This window comes from Crinia signifera, chromosome 11 (assembly GCF_055691185.1).
Source record: "Crinia signifera chromosome 11, ASM5569118v1, whole genome shotgun sequence".
NCBI classification, from domain to species: Eukaryota; Metazoa; Chordata; class Amphibia; order Anura; family Myobatrachidae; genus Crinia; species Crinia signifera.
Window position 1 is genome coordinate 109749624 of NC_139227.1, and position 19106 is coordinate 109768729.

A 19106-nucleotide genomic window follows, 5' to 3' on the forward strand; every position below is an offset into this window, starting at 1 on the left:
AATTTACAGTTGGGAAGCCGCACACTGAGGAACCCCACACAGGGCCGTCTTAAGGTGCGTACACACGTACAGATTTTCTGTCTGATCTATCTGGTGGGAACAAAACCTGGAAATGTATGGGAGCAAATCACAATCAAGAAATTGTTCCCAAACGCTTGAAAACAGACAGTGATCAGTCAGACAAATTGTTTAAATCATTGTGATATAACAAATTTATCAAATCATATTTTTTTTTCGGTACTTGTGTATTATCATGGCGACCATCGCACCGCATACCTTAATTAGTGGTATGCGATGGTATGTGATGCGATGCGATATTCGGGTGAAAAGACCCGCAATATACAATAAAATATCGCATAGCATCGCATGCCAGCAAAATGGGTGCTTACTATGTTAAATGCACCCCCATTGTCAACGCCACCGCCACTATCAACACCAACCCGAAGCGTGGTGAGCGCAGCGAGGCCGTGAGGGGCGGCGGTATGCATCCTCTGACCTTTTCATACCCCCACTATCCACGTCGGCGTGGAGTTGAGAATAGAAAGTGTGGCGAGCGCAGCGAGCCACCGAGCCCGAAGCGTGGCGAACGCAGGGAGCCCCGCGAGGGGACGCGGACAGCTGTGAAGCCCGCGAGGGGACGCGTATACCTGTGAAGGTGTCCGCGTCCCCGCGCGGGGCTCGCTTCGCTCGCCACGCTTCGGGCTCGGTGGCTCGCTGCGCTCACCACACTTTCTATTCTCAACTCCACGCCGACGTGGATAGTGGGGGTATGAAAAGGTCGTAGGACGCGTACCGCCGCCCCTCGCGGGCTCGCTGCGCTTGCCACGCTTCGGGTTGACGTTGATCGTGGGGTGGTGTTAACAATTGTGGGGGCCATTTCACACTTCAGGGTGCCTATTTGGCCTCTGTGGGCCATTTAACATTGTTTCCTATGGAAAATCGGGTCAATTGAGACATTGAACAGGAAAATCGGGTCAATTGAGACATTTAACATTGTTCCCTATGGGAAATCGCGGGCATCTCGTTGGTCGCATCGCATGCGATTTTTTTATGACCGCGATGGGCGCCCTTCTATTTAAAGAGTACTGAAATATTTCATTTTCTCTGATACATTTCCAGGTTTTTGTTCCCACCAGATAGATCAGACAGATAAATCTGTACGTTTTTACGCACCTTTAATGGCATTGTGGGCCCCAGGCAAAGCAATGCACCGGGGCCCCTACTTAAGTTAACATATCTTAACTTTCCGCGGTGCTAACAGCCATCCAGCAATTAGCAGCTTACAGCCAGTAACTGTTTGACTGCAGGCCGCTAAAGAATGTTTACCAACAGCTCTGATATTGGGGGGTTATTCTGGTTCATTCGCTCAGATGTTAATTCACATTCTTGCGAGTGAACCAGATCCCGTCTTGTGAATGGTGGTACGCCGGGCCACCATTAGCAAGGTGAGTACGTTTGCACTGGCTGCGAATGGATGTTTTACATAAACATACATCCGCATGCCACTCGGACCCTCCCACATCTTTCAATGGTCAGCGGCCATCGAAAGATGTGGAAGGTGCACGCATATGTCAGCTGCCCACCCCCCCACATGTCTGTCATTAGCATGAGAACGCCCAGCATCCTCATGGGAACACCCATGAAATGCTGGGCATTCCCATATGCTAATGGGACAGCCCCCCACCCCCCCACCCCCCCCGCCCATCGTTTGCAAGCATCGACCAGTTTGGTCACAGTGGAGGCATGCACCAAGCACATGCACATGCTTAGAAATGCACATGCACAATGTGAAACCATAAGATTCTTTGTGAAAATACAATCAAAGTAGTTGGGCAGCTCAAAGGCCCCTAGAATTGTTAGGCCCAAGGGCAGCTGCCCAGTAAGCCCATGTGTTAAGATGGCCCTGACCCCACATATGGCTACATCACCAGCGTGGGGGCACTGTGGCATTTTTGAACTTGGTTTACTATCTGGCATAATGGGAACTGGGGGCACCACAGGGGTGTGGCCACACAATAGTACCCACAATTCAAATTATGCTACACAGCACTGTCTTATTCACATTGTACCACACGTAGTGCCCCTGATTTATGAAACATCACATAGTAGTGTCTCTAATTCAAATCGCGCTACACAGTAGTGCCCCTCATACACATAACTGCCACAGTAGTAGTGCCCCTTATACACATAATGGCCACAGTAGTAGTGCCCCTTATACACATAGCGGCCACAGTAGTAGTGCGCCTTACACATAACACCCCACAGTAGTAGTGCCCCTTATACACATAACGGCCACAGTAGTAGTGCGCCTTATACACATAACAGCCACAGTAGTAGTGCGCCTTACACATAACGCCCCACAGAGATATTTTTACACATAACTTTTTTTGTGTCCAAATGTTGACATAGTTAACATGGACACTGTCTAAGTGTACCGTGCCCCCTCGCATGGCTCGCTGCCCTCGAAATGCTTCGGGCACTCTTATATTTTCCCACCAAAGTGGATGTAGGGCAGGGGTTCCCAATCTTTTTTGATTCACGGCACCCTAGAGAATCAGAAGTTTTTTCACGGCACCCCTAGGTCCCAAAAAAATTAATTAGATTGGATTTATATGCGATTCTTAGTGGCAGTTATGTGGTAAAGGGCAGTATTTGCTTCTGTTTGTACACATTCAATGATTGGCAGCCACCAGCACTGGTTTTGCTCATAAATAATTAACCATTAATAATTTGAGTTGGTCCTAGACCACCAAGCCGCGGCACCCCTGCTTGTGTCCCGAGGCACCCCAGGGAGCCACGGCACACAGTTTGGGAACCACTGATGTAGGGTATAAAATCATCTCAACAAAAAGTGAAAAGCTCACATTGATCATTTAATTGTCGACCTTTCCATTGTCGACCTAATGCTTGTGTCGACATTCTGAGCCTGTCAACCTTAGCCATGTCGACCTATTCAGGTGTCGACCTAAGCCCTGTTGACCTTCACTGGTCCACCTAATGTATGTAGACCTAGTGACTGTGGGCCAGATGCACTAAGCTTCAAAAGTGATAAAATGGAGAGTGATAAACAGCCAGCCAATCAGCTCCCGCCTGCCATGTCACAGACTGTGTTTGAAAAATGTCAGGCAGGAGCTGATTGGTTGTTTGTTTATCACTCTCCATTTTATCACTTTTGACGCTCTGGCCCTGTATCCCCTCTAGATATATAAATAAAGCAGAATAATACACTCTGATTGCCCCGCCTAGCATTTTCTGTGAAGAAACCATAGAGTCCCAACAACTTGCAATGTCTGTATTACCTAGTCATCTGTTTGATACATTGTTTCTATGGGACAAAAGTGCATGTTTTTGGTTTAATTCTTGATTAAAAAGATAATGTTGATTATTCAGATGGGATATAACTAGAATACAATATTGTTTGTTTAAGGGAAATCTGGGGAAGGGGAAGTTTACTTGAACTTGTGCAACCAAGATCATTTTCATGCCGGTCTCAAGAAAACATAGCGAGTTACTATTGATTTACGTATCAGAATTTATAACTGGGTGGTCTTCAGATCTGACAGACTTTTTCTTGCTATGAAATATATATAACCCAGGCCAGGCCAATATGTTTAAAAACAACTGAAAATGTTTGCAAATTTGGAACTTTTTAAACAAAGCTGTCATTGGATACACTCAGCTATTCGGGTGTGTATTTTAATCAGCCATGAACCATGATTCTGCGGACCTATGTGTATTTTCTTATGTCACAGGAATCCATTTTAGATCCAGATACCATTTGCAATGTTTTATTCTGTGGTAAACATGTGTCATTCATATTTAGACACTGAACGACAGATCTGCATATTTTATTTGGATCTGGTGTTGGATCTGTGTCAAGTTTTTGTCACACACAGACTTGTAGTAAGGCACGAAGGCAGGGAAAGGTGTTTGCAAATGACATGACAAGCTTGTATTAAGATGGCATTCAGTATATATTACTTGCCTATATCAACTCTTCTACCTGATTCTTAAGTTAACATATGTGACGTAATATACACTTGGTAGCTGTAATGACGATTAAAGGGTCATTATATAGTTCCAGTCTAAGGGTCAGATGTATCAAGCTTCAGTGATAAAATAATGAGTAAAAAACAACCAGCCACTCAGCTCCTAGCTGTCATGTTACAGGCTGGGTTTGAAAAATGACAGGTAGGAGCTGATTGGGTTGTGGTTTATCACTCTCCACAAATTTTTTGAATATTGATAAATCTGGTCCTAATGGTGCCCATACACTGTATGTTTTTACCGTGCGATGTGATGTGCGCTCCCGTGGGCATCTCATCACACAGTAGAAAAAGTATGTGCTGCACATACTTCTTGTACTGCCATTGCATCGCACGCAAAACGAATGCGTTGCGATGCGATCCAGTCCATTACAGGTGCGATCATCACACCGTGTATGGGCACCTTAAGACACACTAATATAAGTAGGTGTTGGAGCTTGCACACCTCTCTCCCATTCATCAGGCATATATTGTAAATGTTAATGTTCCAGTAGAGCAGTCTCTCCATTATCTTCAACTGCTATATGGGGCAGTACAGTTTGCAGTGGTTAGCATTACAGCTTCACAGCCCAGAGGTCATGCACTCACTTCCCAACTAAGGCACAATGCTCGTGGGGTCCATATATTTACATCCACCCCCTGGTGGGATCCAGTCAGCATGTCGACAAAATGTGGGGACAGGTTCTCTGAAAAGCAGCTGCCCCCAATATGAGTAACACTGTTACTACAATCCTTCAGATTTCTCTTCACACCCTCAGAGAACCAGCGCCATCAGAAGATGGTGTTTGTTCTCGCAGACAAACTCTGATTACCACTTTTTGGCGGTTTGTTAAATATTATACAGCTATATTGGGTAATTAATAATGAATGGGTCCATTGTACAAAACATGTGGAAACTATCACAGGCCCTCTAATCTTCCTGTCCTCCAGGGCAGCATCATGCCCTATCCCAAGGTGGCCACTGGGACCTCTATTCTACTCTACATCAAGAGACTGTATGAGACTGTTAAGTGTGATAAGGTGGGAGTTTACCTGTAATCCCCAATGTTTTCCATTGTTCCTATATGGCTACAGTTTTGCAGTATACAGATGTGTCCACTTTCCTCTGGTCCTGTCACCCTCGAGGACTGCGCTGAAAAAGGAGAAAGGGAAATTCTGCCTTTCCCAGTATTTTTCTTGGCCTGAGGGCTCCTCAGTTAATGTGGCGACTCCTGAAGACCTGTGTCAAGTGACTTGCTGATCAGTGGCCTTCACCATCATGTGAAGGATGAATTCAGAATTTTTTAGGTTCATAGGTTTTTGGCTTGAGGATAGATTCTATTTGGATGGTTGCTTGCCTATGTGTTGTTCAATACCGTGTGCCTACTATGGCTTTCCCCTAGGCCTTATTATTCATTTAGGGAGTAATTATTTGACTTTGTGCATGTCTCTTGATTTGCGCTGTTCCATATCAGCCGATTTGGAAAATATTGTGGACGTGTGGCCTTTTTGCATGGTTGTTTTGTCAGTTATCATTCATTGGCAGGTATAGAGAGAGATGGCTCTGGAAGTGGCCAGGAGGACGATTAAATTGGTGGTTGGTCATTTCATTGCGTGTGGGATTTAACTCACTAATGTTGATTAGATTTAGGGTTGTCTACCTGTGCAGACCAGACATTGTGCATTTGCTTTCTGCTTACTGAAGATTTAGTTATTGAGCTTCAGGGATGCTCTCCCCTTCAATACCATGATTAGGCTGTTTCTATCCTACTGGGTTTAGCAGCACCATTGGTCCAGGTGGGCTTCATCTTGTATCATTCGGGTGTGTTAATGAGTGGATATCTAGATCCTCGCAAGTAGTTCAGTGTGAGTATATAAATGGAGGTATTGCTTCGTTTGGCCATTCTTTCTGCACCACCATACTTCATTAAAACTTTTATTCTTCATTTAGTTATTTCCTGGTTAGTAAATGGTTAGGAACCAATTACATTTAAAAAGATTAAACTAACACTGACCTTTTTCCCCTTATACCAGTGGAAATTTTGAAGTGGGGGTATGGAAAAGCTAAGAATGTTGTTCAGAGCACACGCTCCAGAAAAGGGGCCGTGGCCATGTAAAAGGGGCGTGGTCATACAAAGCTAGAGAAGTGGCTTCATCACAATAGGGGTGTGGCCATGAATGCCACATACCATAATACCCGATGCACATGATGCCACTGTAATACCCATTACCAAAGGCATAACTTCCATAGGTGCAAGGGGTGCAGCTGCTATGGGGTCCAGAGCTGAAGGGGGCCCATCTTTACTGTTTAAGTAATGTTTTACGCACATTTAACACCATAATTTGCTAAATAGGGGGCCCTTAAAAACTTTTGCTATGGGGCCTACGAATATCTAGTTACGCCCCTGCCCATTACACATGATGCCACACACCATAATACCCATTACACATGACGGAACACACCGTAATGCCCATTACACATTATACCACACAACAGAATGCCCACTACACATGACGCAACACACCGTAATGCCCATTACATATTATACCACATACTGTAATGCCCATTACACATGACACAACACACCGTAATTCTCATTACACATTTTACCACACAACAGAATGCCTATTACACATGCGGCAACACACCGTAATACCCATTACATCTAATACCACACACTGTAATGCCCATTGCACATGACGCAACACACCGTAATTTCCATTACACATTATACAACACAACAGAATGCCCATTACACATGAAGCAACACACTGTAATGCCCATTACACATGACGCGACACACCTTAATGACCATTATACATTATGGCACACACCGTAATGCCCATTACATAATATGCCATGTAAGTGCCACTTACCCACATGCTCACTGCTAGGAGTTTATTTCAAAATGCCAGGGACTTCAGGCTTGATGTCAGGGGCTTTATGCCCGATGCCAAGAGGGTTCCAACCTTTTCATACCCCCACTATCCATGTCGGCGTGGAGTTGATTTTATATAGTGTGGCGAGTGCAGTGAGCCACCAAGCCCGATGCGTGGCGAGCGCAGCGAGCCCCGCGAGGGGACGCGGAATACATGTAAAGTAATACGCGTCCCCTCGCGGGGCTCGCTGCGCTCGCCACGCTTTGGGCTCGGTGGCTCGCTGCACTTGCCACACTATATAAAATCAACTCCACACCAAAGTGGATAGTGGGGGTATGAAAAGGTCTGAGGACGCGTACTGCCGCCGCTCGCCACGCTTCGGGTTGGCGTTCATAGTGGGGGTGGCATGGGGGTGCATTTAACATTGTAAGCCCCCATTAGGGTGCTTATACAATTAAAAATCGTATAGGGGGCTTATATTAAAATTGCATTGCATTGCATCAGTTTGCATCGGGTGTATGGCATGCGATGTCGTACCACTTAATATCGTGGGCGCCGTGCTAATACACAAGTACCGGAGCGCCTATTTGCTGAGTAGTAATCCATATTTTGCCCGTGCTGCCCGGCTGTCTTCAGAACAGAGAGTGCAGAGCGTTGAACAGCCCGTGCCCGGCAGTCTTCAGCGGGTTGCGACTATTTTAAATCTTGTGCTGGGTTGCAAGACCACTGATTGGCTGATATTCTTCCTGCGCTAGATTTCAAATAGCCGCAACCCACTCTGAAGACTGCCGGGCACGTGCAGTTCACCCCTCTGCACTCTCTGCCGTCTGTCACCTGACTGTCACCTCGCTGCCATTCTCTCGGTGTGTGGGCGGCCGCAACGGAGCTTAAATAAATAAATTAATGACAGCGGGGGTCACAATGCACCCTGACCCCCGGGCCAGCCTGTCATCTACCCACCTTTCCCTATCGCCAGGTGACAATTGCTACACAGTCTCTTGTGTGTTGCAGTGAATGGCCGCGGAATCTCCATCTCTGCTGCAGAGAGGGGGGGGGGGGGGAGTTCAGTGCTCGAAGTGCCGGTATGTCATACCGTTGTATACCGGCCCACTTCGACCACTGCCTTATACATGTCTCTGTGTCCTCATTTTCATTATGGTTATATTTAAGAGGTTTTACTTGGCACTCGTAAGAGTGGGCACAAATGGAGCAAGATGTACTAAACTTTGAAAAGTAATAAAATGGAGAGTGATAAACCACTAACCAATCAACTCCTATCTGTCATTTTTCAAACCCAGGTTGTGGCATGGCAGTTAGGAGCTGATTGGTTGGTGGTTTATCACCTTCCATTTTATCACTTTTCAAGCTAAGTACATCTGGCCCTAAGTGAGATATTCAAAAATTAGCCACTTGATTTAAAGGCAAATCCATTTAATAGTAAGAGTTATCAACTAGATTTCCCCCTTTACAGGGCTGCAAACACATTTGCAGCCCTGCAAAGGGTTGGGGAGACACTCTGGCAGGGCAACATTTACCTGATCGCGGGGCTACGTATGGGGCCGTAAGTAATGCGATCCATGAAGCTGCCATGCGGGATGCCGGCCGAATGCAGACATTTTTTAAAGGGGCAATCATTTACAAGGCATGATTTGGCTTGTAAGTAAATGCCCCTGAGTTCAGCTGGCACAGCTACCAAACTTGGGCCCATGAAGTATGTTGTACTGGAGTTGAGCAAAGCGCAAATGGAACACCCCAATATTTTTCCACATATACTGTACCGCCTGTATGAGAACACATCCCTTCACATGCGGCCAAAGGGGGCAGAAATCGTCCATGGTATGATTTTTCTCCCCTTCGGAAATAAAAGTCAGTCTGAACTGACTTTTATTTCAGACGGAGATGGATGAAAAGGGGGCATGTGACTTCAGCCACCCGCCTTGAGCAGGTATCGACCAACCTGCGTTTCCAGGGTAACACCCAGCATTTTCATGTGGATGCTCATAAAACGCTAATCGTTCCCCTGATGCAGGCCCCTGACCACCCCCTTCCCTTCCCGTGCAAATGCCTCGGACAGTGTGATACTTGCCAAAGGCATTTGCACAGCGGGTGTGCACAAGCACAATTACAAGCATGTGCACGCGCAGACCCCCCCACAAATGGCTCTAAATCATCCCCCAAGTCAGATACATGCTTAGATTTCTTTTCTTTTGAGGTCTATGCCAATTCTTTATTGTCACTAGCAACCGTAGGTTTGACTTGACCATGTCCCACGGCATTGAACACTTGAACTGGATTTGAGGTCAACTCCATTGTGCACAAAGACCTTAAGATAGCTTCCATCTTGGCCAGTTGTGACCCCCAATCCCCGGAGAGTATTATAACGTTGCCCAAACATGTTGCAGCAAAGCTCTGTTAAGCTTTTTCCTGGATCTCTGGAAGGTGGCATTAGCATTGGCATTGGCTCCGTGTTCCTCAAACCAAAGTTATTGATACTAGTACAGTCCAAAAAGAGTACTGTATGTTTTCTTTGGCTTACCTGTCTGCAGGAGGAAGACATGCCAATATGTTTTTGGAAGATCTATGGTGGTTAAAGATAGAGGTGTGCAGGTTCTGATTTACTCTGATTTCAAAGCAGGATCTTATTGGCTATCCCAAATCACATGACAATTGTTGACAGTTGATAGCCAATAAGATCCTGCTTTGAAATCAGAGTAAATCAGAGTAAATCAGAGCATGCATAGGTTATAACTCAAAGGATTAAAGGTTATTCAAGCATCTAAAATCATTGGAAAAAAATATGATCCCATTTGGTTTTGTAACTCTCACATTTGGAATATACCAGGGGTATGCAATATGTGGCCCTCAGATGCTGTGGAACCACACATCCCAGCATGCCATGCCACAGGTTTGCTATTAGGGAATGCTAAAGGCAGGGCACATTGGGATATATAGTTCCTTGGTGTCTGGAGTGGGGCATGTTGAATACCCCTGGGCTATGAGGTCTCATACTTACATCTAGATGAACAATTTTGTTGATCTCCTCTATTGTGGTTATTTGCCCAGAAACCGGTGTTCTGTATGGTTACGTGTTTAATACTGCACTAAGAGGAACAACAGTAAACTATTCTATTAAGTCGATATGCCCAGGAACAAAACAAAACAATTCCATTTAGGGTGACCAATCTTGACATTGGGATTGGGGAGATCCCAGGATTTGGCCCTAAAATCACTGGGATTTGAATCCTGGGATTGGAGCCTCCAAGTATTAGCCTGCACATGCGCAAATCCAATGCTGTGCAGCGCTGAGCACCCGCTCAGATGCTGTAAGGCTGCTCCTGACCCAGGCTCTGCAGCTCTGCAGTAGAGAGTAGCATGCTCTGCTACCACGCACCGCACCACCACCCAGCTCCCGACAATCACACCTCTATCCAGATAAGTGACACTGTGGGGCGCCTGGTTTGGGGGGAGAGGAGGGATTAAAGTTAATCAATACATTGAAAAATTCAATCCCAGGTATCCTGGGAATCCCGGGACTGAGCATTTTTCAATCCCGAATTCCATTCTAGTATGCCATTTTGAAAGATAGAAAAAGTAGGACTTTAGTAACCTAAAGTTCTCCAATCCCTTTGAACCGATGCTGGGTTTTACTCTTGCCGGGTCTTACTGTGTAAAATACTGAATTTACAGGTTGTGCTATGTATTATTCATGTTATCCTCATTTATATTTCTAAAATATTTGCGAGAGGCTCCTGAATTCCACAGCCAACAGGGAAAGGCTTGACAATTTGGATGGATGGTTGCTATAGATCAAGTGTAGTAAAATTTGGGCAATTGCATATGTTTGAAGGTGCAGTAAGACAGCCATTTATTATTATTATTATTATTATTATTATTATTATTATTGTTGTTATTATTATATGGGGAAATGCAGCTTCTAACTGATTAATGATTGAATCGAACCTCTCACAGAACCACAGTGGTATATACTCAGGATACCACAACAGATGATAGTTTCTCAGTAGTTTGGGTTAAAGGGGACATGGCAAAGTCCCCAAATGGGAATGCACTGTTATAGCTAGCCAAGATATGGCCAAGCATATCCATTAACGGGAGCAGAATGTGCCAACCATACCTCATACCTCATTGTGGCAGCAAGCAGGTCTTCTCCATGTGGTGATCTGACGGTACCTTTTTTACCTAAAAATTTTGGAGAGTGTTAATTGATTGATTAAACACAGTATATTTATACAGTATGTGTGAATTTTATTCTATGTTTAAGTTGAGTTGATTCCCGATCCACACTCCTTCCTATGAAACCAAAGACGGGATACCCAGTTTTTTGCATTGACCCTGGGTGGGATGTTCTAACATCCGCAGCCCAACTCCGCCGCGGTGCCGCCCATCACCGACATAATTATCGCATATGCTCTAACATATGCAATAATTATGGCAAAGGACAGCTCTTGCGTTAAGAGCTGTCCTTTGCTGTGAGTCAGCGGGTCCCAGCAGGTCCCGGCGGCTCCCCCTTCCCTCCCTTACCCGGCACTGGTGCTGCTGCTGTGGCAGGGGGCTGGCTCTCCTCCTCCCCGCACCCGGAGGAGGATCACAGTGCAGGGAGGAGGAGGTCTCAGGTCCGGGCAGCACAGCTCTGTGCTGACCGGACACAGGTGAGGGGGAGTCGGTGCGAGGCGGCGGTGAGTCGCGGTAGAAGCCCATAGGCTTCTATGGGGCATCACCAGCTTTTGCTGCAGATGCCCCCCTTCGCGGTAAACCGGTGGGGGATGTTTAGAGCATCCCAAAATGCGATAAAAACCCAGATAACAGGGTTTTTGCCACATTTTTAGTTTAGAGAATCCCCCCCCCCCCCATCCAGTCAGTCCCAGCAGTGTACAATTCATTATGAATTATTAGTTTGATGTCCTGGCCTGATCAAACCTCATGTTGCTGAGAATGCTGGCTTCCATCAGACCTTGAGATGAAAAGAGTATTCAATCAAGCTAATCCGGTTCTGCCCCTAACCTATGAAAACCTTCATTATTTACAACATTCAACAAGGGGTTAACAATAGCACCGCAGGGCACTAACAGTATGAACCAGAAGCATGTGGGAGATATCAATCTCATGATTTTTCAACATAAGCAGCACTAATAGACTTTTCCTATTGTCAGGCACAGCCCCTGTAGTTCTACAAATTAGCTCTAAGCCCCTGGGAACGTCAGGCCAGCAGCTGCTGCACAGATGCAAAGGCATTGAGGACACTACAGCTGTTGTCGGACTACAACCTCTGTCACAAACGACATCATGTAGTTGGCTTGGGATGACAGGGTAAGTAGTCCAATCTCTGGTCGAGTATGGATCATTGGATAGACACCATAGTTTGACAAGCATGGAGGGTGCAGCCAGTATGTCTGTAAGTATGGACATAGGGCCTAATTCAAACTGAATTGCAAAGCACATATTATCTCTAATGGACAAAACCATGCTGCACTGTAGGTGGGGCAGATGTAACATGTAGAGAGTTAGATTTGGGTGGGGTGTGTTTAAACTGAAATCTAATTAGCAGTGTAAGAATAAAGCAGCTAGTATTTACCCTGCACAGAAACAAAATAACTCCCCCAAATCTAACTCTCTCTGCACATGTTAAGGGGCCCATACACCAGGGCAATATTGCACACAATCATTCAATTTCGACTGCATTGTGCGATAAATGTATGATTGTATGCACATCGAATGTGTCACCCGACAAGCGGGCCCACCAGTCAAATGTTGCGTCGATATGTGGTGCAAATATTGGGTGTCAAGAGGGTGGGAGGCGGGCGGGAGGCGGTGTAGCGGAGCGGGCGGTAGGAAGTCTGGCATGCGGCGGTAGTCAGAGGCAGAATTTGAAACAAAAAGCATTTCAAAAGACTGGGTCGCCCTCTGATTGGCCACCTGAATGTAAGGCCTCTGATTGGCTGAGAGTTCTCTCAGCCAATCAGAGGGCCACCCAGTCTTTTGCAATTTTTTTTTATTCTGTCACCCACCGCTGCCCGCCAGCCCTCCTGCCGCCCTCTCTGCTACACCCTACCCGCTGCCAGCCCTCTTTCAGCACCCGATGTGGCATTGCAGGTTGGGCAATATAAGATGCAATCGGATGCGATGGGACATCATATTGTGATGTCGCCTCACATCCGATTGCACAAGTGTGTGGACACCATAACATCTGCCCCACCTGTAGTGAAGCATGGTTTTGTCCATTAGAGAAAAAATTGCTTTTCGATCCAGTCTGAATTAGGCCCATAGTTAAATTGAAGCTCCAATAATAGCATTTAAATGAGCTGACCTTTCCAGCGCACATTCTTCCCACTAGCATGTTCAATTAATAAAATAAAAGTTCTGTTATAATTAGACCTGGGGTAGCCAACCCTAGTCCTCGAGAGCTACCAACAGGGCATGTTTTGCAGGTTTTAAAATGTGTCAGTGAGTAATGAGTGCAGCTGTGCAGCAGCTAGCTTGTCTGGAAAATGTGAACTGTTGGTAGCTCTCGAGGGCTAGGGTTGGCTACCACTGGTTTAGACTCTCTCTCCTATCACACCGGACCAAGGTGTCATCCAAAGAAGCCTTTATTCCATCGTATGTCCTTTCTAAGTTCACTGCTGCAAGGAAAATATATTATTTGTTTTATTTGTCTGATACAAATGTGGGAAAAAAAACAAGTTCATTTCACACATAGTTAACATTTACCCCTATATAAACACATACAGGCACAAACTGCTAATAAATACATCAAAGCACAAGAAATAAGGTTCTTGGGTTGCGTCCCGAATTAAGGTCCAACATTTTGTTCATCACCTAAGCATTTGAAATGTGAAATGTCTAGCTATTGCTAAGAGTAAATAAATGAGGCAAGCTGGCTGTACGAGGTGATCATCTTGTGTAGGTGTGTTTGCCGTCAATGTTTGCTTTATATTCCATCATGGACCATAGCTAAGCTGCGTGACAGAAGTGGGGGTGGGGGCTGTCTCGTAAAAGGATTGACAAGAACATGTTGACTAGTTAATTGCCATCTACACGTCCAACTGTAAAATGAATGTAATAGTTCTATCCTCCACCTATGGTTCTCAGCCAAGTGTTTATATAATCAGAAACAGGGTTGCCATTGCCAACATGGAGGTGCTGTGGGTACAGCTTTCCCAGGCCCTGGCCTCTAAAGGGCAGGGGCAGCTCATTTTGCAACCCCCCTCCCCCGACTGCCTCCGCTGCGCTCAGTGCGCTGAACAAAGCAGGTCCCAGAGCGCAGACTTATTCAACCAAGGATGCTGCTGGCCAATTAAAATATTGCACTGGCATTTGAGCCAATCAGAGCTTGCATACCAGCAGCCAATCATAACTGCTGCCGGTACACAAGCTCTTAGGAGCAGAAAAGGAGAGGGGGGAGCAGGAGCCAGGTTACGGTAAAGCAGGAGCCGGGTTACGGTAAAATTCCTGATGGCAGCCCTGATCAGGAAGATTTGTTTATTACAGCCAGATGCATCAAGCTTCAAAAAGTGGTAAAGTGGAGAGTGATAAACAACCAACCAATAAGCTCTTAACTGTCATATTTCAAACCCAGCTTGGAACATGGAAGGAAGGAGCTTATTGGCTGGTTTTTTATAACTCTCCATTTTATCACGTTTGAAGCTTGATACATCTGGCCCTTAATGTTAAAAACAACAGAGCAGATAATATCCAGGGTTCAAGAACTACAAAAATAAACATATCTGTCTAATAATATAAAGATATATCTGATCGTGGAACCTCTCGCAGACTTTTGCGTTGGCCACCAGGTAAATAATAATAAACCTGCTGATGTTATTGTCATCTCTTCACAAAGAGCTTTAGTTGAACGGGGAGTTATACAACTTCACAATCAATATGGATGCAGTGAAATGTTAAACATTTCACTGCATGTTCTTCACTTTGTTAAAACTGATTACAACATTTGGTGGCATCCTCATAATATTAAATAGCTCTGAAAAAATCGAAAGAATTATTTTTGTATTATACCCCTTTCACATTACAGCTACACGGTATATTGCCGATTTTAAATGGGTTTAAAACGTTTCTAGCTGTAATGTGAAAGGTGCAGAGAGAATTTACTGGTTTTAAAATACCAGTAATTCAAAACGGGTTAAAAGCAGTGTCCTACCCGTTTCAGAGCCAATCCATTTGTAGTGTGAATGGCTCTGAAACGGTATTTACAAGTCATGAGCAGGTCACAGAGGGTGATAGGCTATCTCCCTTGTGATCTCACCAGGCACAGGCAGGAGGTAAAGAGCCGAGAGGAGACTTTTATAACCCAGTGCATACTGTGCAGGTGTTGGGATCATTTACAGTTATTCAAATAAATATTGGAGATGGAGGGAGTGAGGTCAAGAGTTTTGAAGGATGAGTGAATGTAATTTTGTTATAAGAAGAGTGGAGTGACACAGAGAGGAACAGCAGAGGAACTAGAAATGAAATAGCAGTGTTGAAGATAAATTAGGGAGGAGTCAGGCAGAAGGTGGGAAGGCCAGAAAACAGAGGTGTAACTCTGAGAGGCAATGCAGTGATCTGCCACCGGGCTCCTGCTCCCAAGGGGGCACCTTGCCTCTTCCCTTGTGAGTTTGAATCAGTTAATTGTAAATATATATATATTAAATACACATACACACACACACATGCATACATATATTTATATAAGGTGGTGTATGTGTGCGTGGGGGGGGCACCAATATTTATCTTGGAACAGGGGATGAACTTACGCCACTGTCCTAGAATAACTAATTACAGTAATAAAGTAGAAAATGAATAAGTTTTAGCTGCATCGAGCGTGAGGAAAGACTGGAATTGGGGGAAGAATGAAACAGTCAATTATGTTTCTTAGACAGTATAACTATACAAGAGTGAGATGTTTTCAATGGGGAAAGTGAGAGAGAGGATGGGAGAAGACGGGTATTGCCTGTCAGAAAGATAATGAGTTCAGTATTAAAAATATTAAATCTAAGGAAGCATTTTGCCATCGAGGATGAGATGAGTAGTAGACAGGAAGTGATATGACAAAGGCATAGAGGTCTGGGGTAGAAATTTAAATTTGGGTATCAACAACTTTGAGGAGCTAGCAAAGTCCAAAGGACTGAGGCAAGAAGTCTAAAGAGAGATAAGAAGGGGCCAAGAAAAAAATGCAAATGTAAAGGGGAAGAGTGTAGGACACAGAGGGGAAGTGCTGTGCTGATACTGATCGGTGCTCCCCTCTGTGTCCTAGACTTGGCGCTCTGCTCGGCAGGCAGCTCTGTGACTGACTGACGCTAGGAGCAGCCAGCTGGGGAAAACAATGCAGCATGGAGGGGACATGGCTGGCCAGCTGGGGAACACAATGCAGCATGGAAGTGACATGGCTGTGGTCACTGGCTGTGGTGTGGAGGAGGGAGGACAGATAAGAGCAGCAGGAGCAGCAGTGGGCACTGGTAACCCACAAAAATGGGATGTGTCAGTGGGGGAAGGGGGACAGGGCTGACACTGGGGGGAAGGGGGCAGGGCTGACACTAGGGTGAAGCAGGAAAGGCTGACACATGGGGCAAGGGGGACAGGGCTGACACTGGGGGAGAAGGGGGACAGGGCTGACACTGGGGGGGAAGGGGTACAGGGCTGACACTGGGGGGGAAGGGGGACAGGGCTGACACTGGGGAAAGTGGACGCTACTCCTGTGGGCATTGTGTGTAAGGGGCTCTTCTCCTGATGGCATTATTGGTAATATTTTATGACAACGCTTCTTCCCTGTTTAGCCGTGCCCCTACATTTTCAAATAACAGAGGGGGTGCCAATTTCCTTTCTGGCACAGTGCACCAAAATGTCAAGTTATGGCACTGAGTAATACTATTAAGTTTTTAAATAGGCTAGTATATAGCTAGTAAATACAGCTGGAGGTGGATTTTATTATCAAAACAGGTTAAAGGTGCAGTTCTGATGTGTCTGGAAAGCCTGAGATATATATCTTCTTAACTGAAGTTTAGCTGTATTATTTTTTTGTATATTTCATTATGTTTTGCTTATTCTTATAGAAATTGAATACAAGTATGTTAAAAATAAAGCTAGTGTAATTCAATGACAGTAAAACTACCAGATAGACTAAAATTAATCTATTTTCATTTTTTTAAATGGTAATTTAGTATGCCTAAAATGTCTTTAGTTTCCTGCCTTGACGGGAGCTATAAGTCCACAGACATTTATATTTAGTTTACAATTACATGTTTGGAAGCTTACAGTTTACATTAAACAGTGGCATGGAGTGTTTCCCATTCATTAAAATAGTGTGGCTGCCCACTGCACTGGCATTATGTAAAAATAAATGCCAGCTAAAAGTAGAAAGCTGCAACTTTCTTCAGGATAAATGCCCAGATGGGATTTCTTAAAGGGGTAATACTGACATTTAGTAAATATTCTAAATATATTAACCGCTGAAGTTGTTGCCTGTAGAGACCAGATTGCTTTAAAATGATTTTAATGGTTAAGTTTTCAATTATTTAAGTTTAGAGTAGATCATTGCAGGCAAAGGTGCCAAGAGGGAGGAGAGGGGTAGCAATAGCCCAATCCAAGGTCTCATAAAGGGGCCCAATGGGGGCACCGGTCCTCCTCCCATCACGCTGCTGTGTGCTGGGCTGCAGTGTGACCAGTGTACTGTATTTTATTTAAAGGGTGTGTGGCCACGCCTCCTGTGTTACGATGCCTTGGCCTAGGCACCAGGGACAATACGGGTTCCAGACTGAGAGATAACAAGGCGTGAGCCCACAGCCGGTACCGCCGGTTAGGACGGCCACAGCGGATCCTACACTCTCTCTGTTGAGTCCCCGAGGCAGATGGCAAACCCATGCATGGCTTCACCTGTGGCCGCCGCGTTCGAAGGAGCGAGTTAAGCCCGCTCCGACCCCGATGCAGCCAGGTCTTATGTGGAGACAAGGGGTAAGCGATCGCCACGGGGAATACTCAAGAGGATAAGCTGACTACTGGACCTAACTGGAAACAGGCCCCTAACTGCTGGCACCAGGCCAAGATGGGGAGTGCGACCAAGTCGCAGACACCAGTGGATAGAAGGGAGTTCCCAAAAATACTCCAAAGGGACCGTGACTCCCAAAGCAGGGATTGGGATGAACGGTGACACTCCTGCCTAACCAGAGCACTAATGAGAGCCGGGGGCAAGGGAACAACTACCAAAAGACAGGGACAACGAGACAACAGAGGATAACCAAGGATAATCCCACGGAGGGGCTAGGCCACGGAGGGCCAGGGAGCCAAAGAAGGAAAAGACCTGGGCTCCACTGGAGCACTTACGTGACCCACGGAAGATGAAGGCTGTGGGTCCACTGCAGGCTCACAGGCTGAGGATGGAATACAGCAGGTTTATCTGGGAATTGACGAAAAAAGGCCCTCCTAAGGTTGGGCGAATGCAAATCTCCATCGGAAACCCAGGACCGCTCTTCGGGACCAAATCCGCTCCAGTGTACCAGAAACTGCAAGGAACCTCACACAAGTCTAGAATCGAGGATCTTTTCCACGCGGAACTCCTGTTGCCCCTGCACCATCACTGGGGCGGAGCCATTCCTCAGTCTGCGAGGAAATCTCTGTGAAAACACCACTGGCTTAAGAAGCGAAGCATGAAAGGTACTCAAAATCCTGAGGGACTTAGGTAAAGCAAGACGGAATGCTACCGGATTAACCCTCCTGACAATCCGAAAAGGCCCAATGAACCGAGGCCCTAACCTTGCTGATGGTTGGTGAAGCTTTATATTACGGGTGGATAGCCACACCCAGTCACCAACTTTGAAAGAGCAAGACCGTCTGGACTTGTCAGAGAATACCTTCTCTCTGAAAGAGGCTTCTTTAAGGGCCAAGTGGACTTTCCTCCATATGACTTTGAGGCGAGAGGCAGCTGTCGAAGAAGAGCCAGGGGCATTCGGTCCCAGAGAATTAGCCAGTGGATGGAATCCGTAAACTGCAAAAAAGGGCGACGTCTTAGAGGCCGAATGATGTGCGTTATTATACGCAAATTCGGCTAACGGCAGGAAACTAACCCAGTCATTTTGAAGTTTGGAAACAAAGACCCTCAGACACTGCTTAAGAGACTGATTAAGACGCTCTGTTTGTCCATTGGCCTGTGGATGGAATGCGGAAGTGAGGCTGATCTTAACCTTCAAGGCAGCACAAAAC